Source organism: Pelobates fuscus, chromosome 5 (genome assembly GCF_036172605.1).
Source record: "Pelobates fuscus isolate aPelFus1 chromosome 5, aPelFus1.pri, whole genome shotgun sequence".
NCBI lineage: Eukaryota > Metazoa > Chordata > Amphibia > Anura > Pelobatidae > Pelobates > Pelobates fuscus.
This window is the reverse complement of record NC_086321.1, coordinates 205,131,564-205,144,852: the sequence shown is the minus strand read 5'-3', so window position 1 is coordinate 205,144,852 and position 13,289 is coordinate 205,131,564.

Below are 13,289 nucleotides of genomic sequence, written 5' to 3'. Positions count from 1 at the left end.
CATTTAATGTATTTATTTCTCCAGTACTCGAGCTATGTATAAACCCAACAGTAGATTACATTTCAAGTTGTACTTAAATCGTTATGATGAATGCAACTCATTATGGATGCTTTACTTTGCTTTATAAGTTCGGTATTTATAAAATTAAGAAAAAAAAAAGACTTGAGATACCAATAACTAAATTAAATTTTTGTGACTTGGTTGTTTAAACTTGTTTATATAGCTTAACTTTGTGAAAATAAGTTAACCTCTTTCTTGATGAACAGATAGGTTTGGAGCAGCTTTCCGTGACTTCAGAGAACCTCAATCTACAGCCATTTACTGTTCAGTAAATAAAAAAATTATGTGTTAAAAAAAAAAAAAATCAACAGTACCATTTTTGTTAAAGGGAAATGTACCTTTCTCATATTAAAGGGACACTATAGTCATCAGAACAACTACAGCTTATTGAATTTGTTCTGGTGAGTAGAATCATTACCTTCAGGCTTTTTGCTGTAAACACTGTCTTTTCGGAGAAAATGCAGTGTTTATATTACAGCCTAGTGATAACTTCACTGGCCACTCCTCAAATGGCTGTCAGAGATCCTTCCTGGGTCATGGCTGCCTAAAATGCATCCAAACATTCAGTGTCTCCACCCTCTGCTTGCAGACACTGAACTTTCCTCATAGAGATTCATTGATTCTGATGCTGATTGGCCAGGGCTGTGTTTGTGCTCTGCCCCGGATCTGCCTCTTTGTCAGTCTCAGCCAATCCTATGGGGAAGCTTGTGATTGGACCAGGCTACCACTTCTGCTGATGTCAGCAGGCAGTGGGCAGGTCTAAAGCAAACGGGACAAAGCAAGCAGCTCCAGACTGGAATACAAATAAGATTTTACTATATTTAGGGAGGCATGAGGGGGCAGGGGGCTAGATGGTGGTTTTAACCCTATAGGGTCAGGAATACATGATGTGTTCCTGACCCTATAGTGCTCCTTTAAATTAAAACAAAGAAGATACAGGTTTGTGTGTTAATGAGTGGAAGGAAGATTAAAAAAAAAAAGTAAGATCGGAAATCGTAAGATGTCGGTAGAGAAATGTCATGGTGGCATTCTTTGATGAGGCAGATAAATGTGTCCTTAATTGAAACAACTATCTGGATAAAAACACTGACATAGTTTATAGGCACAGATTGTTCTGGAGGAGTTCACCCTAGCTTTGTATCAATTCTAATCACTTATTTTTTACCTGCCATCTGCTATCACTAAAGTGCCTATAACTACTATTAGTAGCTTTATTAAGTAGTGACAAGGCGATAGCTGGTTGACACTGATTGCCACTCACTAAGCAAATAACGGTGCCCATTACTTTCTATGGGAGCTGGTAACCCTATTTAGTGACTGGTTTCCAATCATTCATTAACGGTTTCTGCTAACCCCAAATTCTTTCCAACGTCTGGCCTGATGGATAGATGTTAACAACAGCTAACTCCTGTATATCCTTTAGGAAAAATGCATGTTGTCTTTATGGCACAATATTAAAACTCTGAAGCACATATCAAAGCATGTTAAACTAATTTTAAAGAGAAATAGAATTAAATGAAAAGACCAGACAAGTTACGTAAACAATTCAATATTTCTTTATATAAGTAAAGTGCATGTGTCATTTAAAGTAATAATTCTCATAGCACAAATTAATCTCGATAGATATATATTTGTGTGTCTGGCAAAGCACAAAATCTAAATTTAATACATTGTATACACTGTTGCTATCTGCTGCTAAAGCCAATCACAGGGTGAAGAACACGTGCTCAGGGTGAGTTTTCTTTATTCGCAAGGTGTGGCTGCAGTGGTTACAATTTACCCAGCATGTGCTTCTGTGCTTTACGAGTAAAACCCGGTCAATCAGCGACTTTTGAGCAGATATTATTGTCAGCAAGCTGGCAAATAGCAACAAGGCTCTAAACCTGTCGATAAATAGCAACTGCTACTAAATATTGTCTGTTCTTAATAGCGACCACTTGCGACTGCTATTTACTGAAAAGGTTGTAAAGGAGCCATGAGTTTTTACTATTTTAAAAGCCTAAAAATTACCCTAAAAATGTTGATCATTGAATAAATGTGCTGCATTGGAATACACCAGTTATGCTGTTTGATCTCGTGCTTCTATACTGTCGGGTGGAAATGAAGAACATGAAAATCCCAGCAGTAGGCTAGATCGTTTTAGCAGAGTAAGAGTTTGCTAAATAGCAAGTTTTCCAGAGATTTCAATTGAGCAACGGCTAATCAGCAAACTCTACTACGGAAGATGGGGTAAGATTGGCCCTGGAAGCGATGGTCATCTCTATTCTAATTATGTTGTGAAAATGAATTAATTTGGACTACCTTATTTTTGGTGCCATATTATATTGGTGATCTGTTCATCAACTTTACTACAGAAAACCAATTATGTTATGCAGTTGCCTGTGGTTCCCCAAAAGCCGAACTGCTCCGCTACAATCGGTAATTAATGCTGCTGCCAGGCTGATCTATCTCACACGTCGCTCCTCTTATACATTGACCCTCTGTCGATCCTTACACTGGCTTCTTGTGTCCTACAGGTGTCAATTCAAAATACTAACCCTTACCTAGAAAGCTCTAACCAACTCTAGCCCCTGTTACATTTCTTCCCTGATCCATAGGTATGCCCCTTCTCGTTCTCTCCCCCCTGCCAGTGACCTTCTTCTGTCCGCTGCTTGCACCCTTACTGCTCGCGGGCGGCTCCCTTCCTTTGGAACAGCCTGCCTAACCCCATCAGACTCTCCCCTAGTCTTCAATTGTTTAAGAAGTCCCAGAGTAACTTATTTATACTTTTCCAAATCTGTCTCTTGATCTCCTCCAGCTCTGCTATTTTTCCACCTTGTGTGATGGCTGTCACCCATGCTGCCCTGTTGTGTATTTGTACCCCACCTCATCTAAACTATAAGCTTGTTATAGCAGGGCCCTCATCTACCAATTGTTCCTGTGTCACTGTGTAATTGTCTCATTTATAAATTCCCCCCCCCCCTTTCATAATATTGTAAAGTGCTGCCGAATTAGTTGGCCCTATATAAATACAAATAATAATAATTTATGAATTCATATAGAAAATAGAACAAGTTTTAAAAAAGAAAAAAATAGTGAAAAGCATCAATTTCTCCAGGGCGTAGGCTGTCTGCATGCAATCTGAGCCATAAATTGTACAATTTCCCCTTGCAGGAAAAAGCGAAGAGAATTTCTTTTTTTTATTACTAGGCACTAAAGCCTTAAACTAATGGAGTTCCATTGACCTGCACATCAAAGAAGGGATTATGTAGCCGCTAAAAAATAATCATCTGACAGCTTCATGTAACTCAGGACAATGGGATTTGTAGGGCTTATTGCAATTAAGCACATTAATATTACAACAAAAATATGATAATGCATTCTAGGTAAATAATGACAAGTTAACGTCATCATATTATGAGCAGGAAGGAATCCTTGTAACATAAATTATAATTGTGAACCCTTTGTCCTGCTTGATATTGCATCTTTTTTTTTGTTGTTTTTTTTTTCAACATGACATGAAGTACATGTCTCTGCTAATGGGCAACAATTGACTTATTTTCTGGAAGTGCAGACTGAATCCGGTATGGAGTTTGGACATGTCTGCTATTAGCAGAAATCAGATTATAACATTTTACTCCATGCAATTTAAGATCATTTCCTGAGTGTACTGAAAGACTCAGCTGACAACAGATCTTGGCAGGAATACAAAAGTTAATTTCCTATTAACCCCTCCCAGATAGAACCGCTCACTGTTTGGCTTTCAAACAATCAGATAAATAGTTTACATCAATGATGGAGGAACTAGGATATACATCATCCCATTTATTTATTTTAATGGCGAATAGATGTCAATGGAATGTTTCAAGAAATCACAGGATTGCTCACAAATGTATGCTGTACATGTATCAAAACAGCTGATTTAGTTATTTAATGTATCAAAACAGTTGATTTATTTATTAACTTTCTATTTTTGGGATGTAGATACATGTGTGTACACACATATTAATCATTATCAATGTATTGCACATTTTATAGTTATTTAAATTTCTATACATATTATGTATAAACATAGTAAACAGTATAAAGGCTGAGCTACTAAGCCAATCTCCATGATATATAAGGCCTCTCTTCTCATCAATTACTGTATGGTCTGGTATAATATTAAGAAATATAACCTTAATTTACAGAACACAGGACAACTCTAGGAAGCAGCACTTCCTAAATAAGATTAGGAGGTCTGGTTATTGATATGCCCTTTATGCCTTGGCCATACGAGGGAGTTAGAATTACTGCTATAGCAAAGGAGCAATACATATTTGGAAAAGCTAATAGCCTGTAAAGATCTTAACAATGTAAGAAATTAGGAAAAAAGTAAAAACAAAAACCTAAAACCTAAAAAAAAAAGTAATTGTTCAGCAGGTTCTCTGTAACTCACAATAGTGATTGTACCATGATGTAGTAAAGTTGTAAGTGGTGAGATTGAAATCTTTAAGGAGGATTTTTCCACACTTGACACTATGACCTCTATCTTGGCTGACAAACAAAGAGCATACTCCATCTAATTGAGTACCTTTGCCCTGTTTAGGAGATATACGGTGGTGAATAATCTCTAGAATAATTAAGAGTTATTCCATGGTAACAGTGTGAACTACCACTCACCTTAAGGTTCCTTTGTCTGTTTGCATTGTTAACTATACCAACATGTAGTTGGAGGTTAGTGATGTTCATGTGGCAAGTTACAATTTGGTGTGAGACTTGGTCTTGGTGGTGTTTGAGATAAGTACATTGCCTGCCTTGTACCTCCAGAGATTGTCTTTGTCACCTCATAGCACTACTATATCAGTACCAAATAAGTGTTGAATCTCCATCTTTGCCTGGAGTTCTTCTGTGGTGATAGGGGTTGGTACAAGACTGCTATCCTTCAACAACTCGGTGAGCTCATTGTTGCTACCCTTTTGGGTCTCTGAAATTGAAAATGCATGAGCAATTCCACTACATATCTATTCTTCACAAAAGAGAACTTTGCTTTTGATTAGTTTTTACCCATAGCCTGGAACAGTTGTTGAAGTACAACAGTAAAATGCCAGTATAAATGGCACAAAGCAGTAGAAAATACACTTAAATACACAGTGATCCTTCAAATCTATAGAAAGTATTTAGCAAATTTGTCAACCCAGGACATTTAGGAGCAAAGAATCATATTCTTATTTCCAAAGTGTGCGGTCACTGATATTTCAAAGCCTGGGATTAACCAGGGACAGATGCAGCAAACGTGCATGGGGTGGGTTTCACAACTGTTAGTGGAGTTGAAGTAAATGTAAGTCTCCTATATCCATGCGTTGTTAATCTAGTCCATAGCAATGCAGGCTGCATAGGCTGCAAGGTTCACTCACAGCTGAATTAGAAAACCAGTAGCTCAATAATAGGCTAGTACCATGGGCCTTTCGAAGGTAAGAAAAATGTTGTTGATTGTTCTGTTTAGAACCAAGGAATTGTTTAGTAAAATCGCATTATGCCACTCTGATGTTCTGTTCATCTGCAATAATGGAATGCATTTTATGCTTATTTGACCATAATGTGTCACTCAACTGAAAATACATTTTAGAATATTGCATAATTTAGAACCTCTCGCACATTTGTCTTGCTCTGAATTGTGTATATACAGAAAAAACAATTGATCCTGTATAAATAATTCTAAAAATCTACTGGTGTCTCTGCCTGTCTTCCAAACATAAAATGAACAGCCAGCCATATTTATCAATTCAATATGTGCCTTTATTCAGTCACCAAAATAAGAAGACACGGCAATTTGGTGGTTAAAAAAAAAGCAACCATTGAATTGATAACTATGGCTGGTTGTTCATTTTTTTCTTTGGAGGGGTTTCAAGTATGTCATATACTTCAGTTATTTAAGTAATAAAAGACCATTATAGGCATATTTAAAAATATACAATCAACATACAGATTTTCTTTATTTTACATGCAACATTAATGTCACGGACAACATGTTTTTAAAAAACTGTTCTGTAGATTAACCAGGGGTGTATCCAGAACCTGATCTTGGGATAAGTATACAGTGAAACTGGTAAAAAAAAATGGGAAAATATGGGTGATATTTTGACTCCTGTTTGGAATTCTTTGACACAGTAATTGAGATTAGACCCCATGTTTCACCAGTATGCTTCCGATGCTCTTAACTATATACACCATATCAATTACATATATTGACATATGCTACAATAATGCAATAGTCAGATATGACAAACCAATATTGGCCTATAGGAAAACAAGACAAATTGAGAGTTTGGTATCCGAAACAACAAAGAAAGAGAAACCAGAAAAATTCCCAATTTGGTGGACAACCTATCAACCTAATGTGATTTTTTTCTAATCTGTGTTATGAATCCAGTATAAACCATCTTAATCCTATCCTCTTTTGAAAAAGACATTCATGATGAAATGTGAGGAAAGAAGAATTTTTTGGGCCCTGCGTAATTCTTTTTCTTTTAATTTTTCTCTACTTTTTATGCTCTGTATATGCTCCTTTTCAAATTGTATTTTCTTGATTTGAATTTCCTAATTTAGCAGTGTATAATCTGATAGATGTATGTATATATATATATATATATATATATATATATATATTTATAAATAATTATGTGGAGTATCTGTGTATTCACTCTGTGTACACATCTACATTACACACATTTCATATTATTGTCTTCCTATGTAATAATTTCAGTAAAAATTTGCATCTGTTATATTGAGTGATTTTTTTTGTGTCCTGAGAGCACATCAAGAGTCAAAATATGCAGGACTGGTAGCCAACCTTACTTCTTTCTAATTTATGTGTTCAGCATATGTCTTTCGCCTGTCTCATTCTGATATTTTATTTTTCCATCTTCCTTGTTGTTTCACTTGTTTTCTATACCTTCACGTTCCTTGAAAAGGTAGGTACATATACTTTAATTGTGGTGTGGGGTGTCGATAGGTGTTTAAGGACCCCTTGCCATTTGGGGGATCATGTTATGGACCTGGTGACAAATACCAGAGTAAGATTGCCCAGGACCCTATGCAGGTTGCCAGATTGAGCCCTGGACGATGTTTCTCTGAGCGCTGTGTCATATGGGGGGAGGGTGAGACAGAGTGGTGTGTGTGTGGTGGATTTTTCAAGGAGTCTGAGAGCTGTATTTGGGATAGAAGCGGAGTATGCTTGTGTGTGGAATTTAAATTGTGTGTATGAATGGGAGTATGTGTGTTGCTAAATGTTTTGTGTGTAGTGTCTGAGTGTGTGTGCAGACATCCCTTTTGGCAGGAGGGAGTTTATCCCTAGTGGTCCAGTGGAGGAATGCTGTAGAGCTGGGTCTCTGGTGGTGAAGTGGGGGAACATTGTAATCTGCACCTATCTCAGGTTTTGATCACTTAAAGAGCTCCCTCTCAATCTGGCACTCAGTCAGTGACTCAGAGCACTGGATGTGATGCTCTGAGTCATTGAGAACTGGTCGGGGCCTGTGACCAATACATGCATCTCTAGCCTTCAAACTGCATTTCAGATACAACAGATATCATGGGTAGGCATACAGTTATACAAGCACAGTCTTACAGACAAACAATCATAGAGTTATACAGATTCCCAAGCACACAGTCATACAGCCACTCCGTAGAAATACATGCATGCAGATACATACAAAAAGGCATGCAGTCAGACAGATATACAGGCACACAAACAGGCATGTACAGTCGTGCTCAAAAGTTTGCATGCCCTGGCAATAATTGTGAAATGGCATCAATTTTGAAAATATGACTCATAATGCAAAAAAGGATAGTGATCATATGAATCCATGTATTATCACATAGATGTTTGGCACCTTTTTAGATCATAATGATGACAGAAATCACCCAAATGGCCCTAATCAAAAGTTGACATACCCTTGAATGTTTGGCCTTGTTACAGACACACACAGGTTAAAATGGCAATTAAAGGTTGACAATCGTCAATGTGTTTGTTAGCTCTCATGCGATGTACTGAGCAGGCTATATACTGAGACATGGGGAGCATAAAAAAAACGTCAAAAGACCTGCGTAACCAGATAATGGAACTTTATAAAGATGGAAAAGGATATAAAAAGATATTGAAAGCCTTGAAAATGCCAGTCAGTACTGTTCAATCAATAGACCTCCAAATCACAGGGAATGCAATGGGGACAAAATTAGCACCCTCAAATGCAAACCTAACCATGGGATGGTGGGAACCTCCAAATCACAGGGGCTCCAATGGGGACAAAATTAGCACCCTCATATTCAAACCTAACCATGGGATGGTGGGAGAGCCAATTTATTTGGAGAAACAATCCATTCCTTGATAATATGTTTTTACAAAAGATTTATAGACAACATATTTATATGGAAGGGGGAAGAAACAGAATTCAGATTCATTAACCATACCAATGCCAACAATATGAACCTCAGATTTACTCACGTGGCCAGTAAAACCAACATCACATTTCTGTGTTTAAATATTTTTATAGATAATGGGATTCTCCAAACCAGTAGCCTTCGAAAAGAAGTTGACAAGAATGGGTTCTTGGATGCTAGGAGTGCCCACAAACCAGGATGGATTAACAGCAGTCCAAAGAGTCCGTACATGAGGGTAAAAATAAATTGTAGTAGACCTCAGGAATTAAAAGAGGAATTTCAGAACCTCACAAACCGGTTCATACAGAAACACTATAATCCTCAACTTCTGAAAAAAGGTACAACAAGAAGTCCACAATATGAATAGAGAGGAACTCATATCAACATCAAGAGAAAAGAGAGATGATGGACGGAGAAACAAAGATAAAACACTTCCCATATTTGTGACAACCTATAACTTAGCAGCAAACGATATTAAGAGAATCATATGGAAACTCTGGCCCATCATCACCCAGGACAAACATATGGGTTTTTTGGACAACACAAGATCAAAAGTAGTGTTCAGAAAGAACCAAACCATCAAAAACATAATTGCCCCAAGTTTGGTTAAAAATAAAAACAAAACAGGACTTTTGGACATAAAAGGTGTATTTAGGTGTTAAAGGAAAAACTGCATCACCTGTCCACTTATCAAACAGAAAGATAAGTCTTTCTCCTCCAACCATAATGATGAAAAGTAGGAATCATCTGTCCACTTATCAAACAAAAAGATAAGTCTTTCTCCTCCAACCATAATGATGAAAAGAAGGAATATGCAATCCAACAATTTATCAACTGTAACACTACCCATGTCATCTACCTTTTGGGATGCACATGTGGTAAACAATATGTGGGCAGAACATGTAGAAAGTTGAAAACAAGAATATATGAACATGTACGTTCAATCAGAAAGAAATGTATAAACCATGGAGTTCCGCTACACTTTCTGGAGAAACACAACAGTGATCCAAAATATCTAATGGTTAAAGGTATTGAAGCTATTCCACCCACAAAAAGAGGTGGGGATGGATTTAAAATCTTAAGACAACGAGAAACTGTGGCAAAACCGACCTTGCCACGTGTCCTTGGAGGGGGCTACTTGCCCGCCTCTTGCCTTTAGACTATGGCCCCTGTTCTTTTTCCCTGCAGAAAGGCTGGTTTGTGCCTTTCTGTGGACTGTTAAAGCCATGCTACCCCAGATAGCTAATCCATGGAGCCTAGCTGTATACTGAACTTTGGCTCCATGGCGATTGAACTGTATTTATGTGATCTGGGCGCCATCAGGTAATAATGTGCGCTCAGATCTAAGCTATCTGGGGAATGTCTGTATTTTATGTAATAAATGTAACCTTGTGTATTTTATTGTATTTTAATGTATTTTATTGTCCTTTGCCTGCCATGTGGCTAATGGAGTTTTGCCTCTGTCCTTGGAGATAATTGGATTACTTCTCAATTATCTCCAGGGTAGAAGACTCTGTGGAACTAGTTTTGGGCAGAAAAGCCATGCTTCATTTGGTCACAAAGGACTTCGATCTATCTTTTGAACCAATGGACCAATTTGGATGATTTTGACATATGTTTGTATTTGGAGTATGCTGCTTATGAAAATGTATGTTTTATGTTTGTGGCATGTATATTTTAGAAGTTATAAATATTGTGTAAAAACTGTATTCCTCTGACGGTGATAAAGAGTTTACCCATTGTGTTCAGTAATCATATCCCAGGCAGAGGGGAGGATTTTGTGTGGGAGTGTCTGTGTGTATTGTACGGATTGATTGGTTGTTCTGTAATACCCTGTGGGCTGTACTGTGGTTGTGGATTGGGAATAAAAGCGACTGTATGTGACAGTCAGATTCTGCTTAACCCGTCTCGTTATTGGGGGAATTGGATTGTATGCTGACTGCCAGGAGTGTAACCCTTTCGTATGGTTTTCCTGTTCGGCTGTTTCCAGGATTCGTAGAGTTTGCAGTTCAGGAGATTGGTGCTTACAGTTGCTGCCTGTGCATCTGGAAAGGGGAATATCGCCTAAACGGTCTTTAACCTCTGGTGAGCAAAACGGTCCGTTACAGAAACCTATTGGATTTTTAAATTAGGGACACTAGAAAATAGAGGATTCAACAAAGAGCTAGATATAGTGGCTTTTTAGGCTTCATCCCCACCCAGTCCAATATATACCTACAGCCATACCAGTCTAAAAGTGCCTGATCTCGTCAGATCTCAGAAGCCATACAGACTCTGGCCTGGTTAGTATTTGAATGGGAGACCAACTAGGACCCTCAGGTGCCATAAGCTGGTTCTGTCTGGGCATTTATATATATGCCAATTTCAGATATTCCTTCTATCTAAACGTACACGTTCGGACATTGAACCCTCTGTATACTACTTGTATTTTTTTCTTCCTTTATTCTACCTTACCTTTTCAGGTTTTTTTTTTTTTTTTCATTTATTTATATTTTTTATTTCATTCACAGTGCTCCGTTGACCGGAGAACATCTATCATTATGTATACATCATGTAACAAATCATAAATAGATACTAAAGTTAAAAAGATACATCTATATCTCTGTCTTTTTTATTCATTACCTAAGCTCCATGGTTTATATGGTAACTATATTCACATATAAAATTCACTTCATATCTTTCAAATATAGCCTTTGAGATATATATATTTGTAAAATAAGATTTTAATAAATAATCTCCAATTTTTGCAATAAACTTATTTTTACTTTTAGTATACTCATTTTTGTTAATAACATAAGAAGTAAATAAACCACCAAACATATATGGAGCCAGTATCTTTAGACAACTTAACCAGGCTCCCATAATTAGAAAGATAAGAATCAACACTGTTCAACAGTGTTTCCCTGAGCAAGTGAGCGCAGATCTCACAAAACATGTAGGAGTGAGAACACAGCGAACACCGACACCATCACGTTCTAGGACGATCTGAGTTCCCGGATCACAATCCCCCGGCTTCAATCTACACGCACAAACCAGAGAGATTTAAAGCAGGGAGACGAGCACACTACACAGGATCCATTTTCCGCACAAGTACAGTAAGCAGCCACACTACACAAGAGGATTCCTGAGACTGTTTCAATCTTTCAGCTTATTTTGTAGCATCTAAAGGGATCCCTTAGAGACAGGGCTGGTATATTTATTTTTCTAATTCAAAGTATTAGTCCTTTCAGGGTAATTAAATTATACAGTAAAGCATACTCACATGCAGACACAGACAATCTTACTGATGTACACAAATAGGCTCATTGACAGACAATCTCAATGACATGCACAGACACGGTTACTGGTCCGCACACACATTTAGTAGAGACAAACTCTGATACACACATAAGCTTACTACAGACAAACTCACCGATGCGCATGCACTATCCCTAGAGACAAGCCCACAAGCCCACATGCTCCCTACAGAAGAGATCACTAACACACAGATTCACTACAGACAAGCTCACTGCACACACATGCTCACCACAGACAGGCTCAGACACAACCATGCTCCCTACAGACAAGCTCACTAACACACACACACACGATCCATAGACATGTGTGAGACATCCACACACACAGAGGCAGACAGACACACATACAGTGCCACACAGGCAGACAGTCAAACACACACACAGGCAAATGGTCTCACACACACAGGCAGACAGACAGCCACACACAGGCAGACTGTCACACACACAGGCAGACAGTCAAACACACACACAGGCAGACTGTCTGCCTGTGTGTGTGGCTGTCTGCCTATGTGTGTGTGACTATCTGTCTGTGTGTGTGTGTAAGTGTTTGCCTGTGTGTGTGTGACTGCCTGTGTGTATGGCTGTCTTCCTGTGTGTGTGACTGTCTGCCTGTGAGTGTGTGAGTGTTTGGCTGTCAAACACACACAGGCAGTCACACACACACAGGCAGTTACACACTCACACACAGGCAGACAGACACACATGCAGACAGTCACACACAGGCTGTCAAACACTCACACACAGGCAGACAGTCACACGCACACAGGAAGACAGTCATACACACAGGCAGACAGCCACACACACATATACTGTCACACACACACAGGCAGACAGTCACACACTCACACAGGCAGTCACACACTCATACACACAGGCAGACAGCCACACACACACAGACTGTCACACACACACAGACTGTCACACACACACACACTCAGAGCTCCTGGAGACTGGTTGTTGCCGAAGCAGGGACTCCTTCCTGCTTCCTATGCTGCAGTTACCCGGCTCATTTAGCCCTGCCCCGTTGCATGCTAAGCTCCTCCCCGCCGCATGCTAAGCTACGCCGCAATATTGAATTTTTTTTTTATAATCCTGGCCGACCATGTGCGAGCTGTGTCGGCCGCCTGGCGCCCCCTGCTCGCATATGGCCGGCGAGGATTACAGGAGCCTGATCAGTAATGATTTGGGCTGTCAGCCCAGCCCCAGGTGCCAGTCTGGCCCTGCTTAGATAGAATATACTAAAAAAAACAACAGGTTGGATTACATCTCTGAATTTTTACCCACTTTAAGACTTTAGATATTTTCTTAATGTGAGCTAGACATTCAAGCTCTTTGTATTTTTTTTTTTTTCTTTTTTAGCTTTTAGAAGCATTAAATATGCATTTCTTCTTAAGGAATTTTAACTTGGTTGTTTTTTATTCTGATTAAAGGGATTTTTTTTTTTACTTAAAGCTATATGTCCCTCTGCGCTCTTTTCTGTTTCTGGGTAGTAATATTGTATATATAGGAAATACTAAGGATATTTCCCATTGAGAG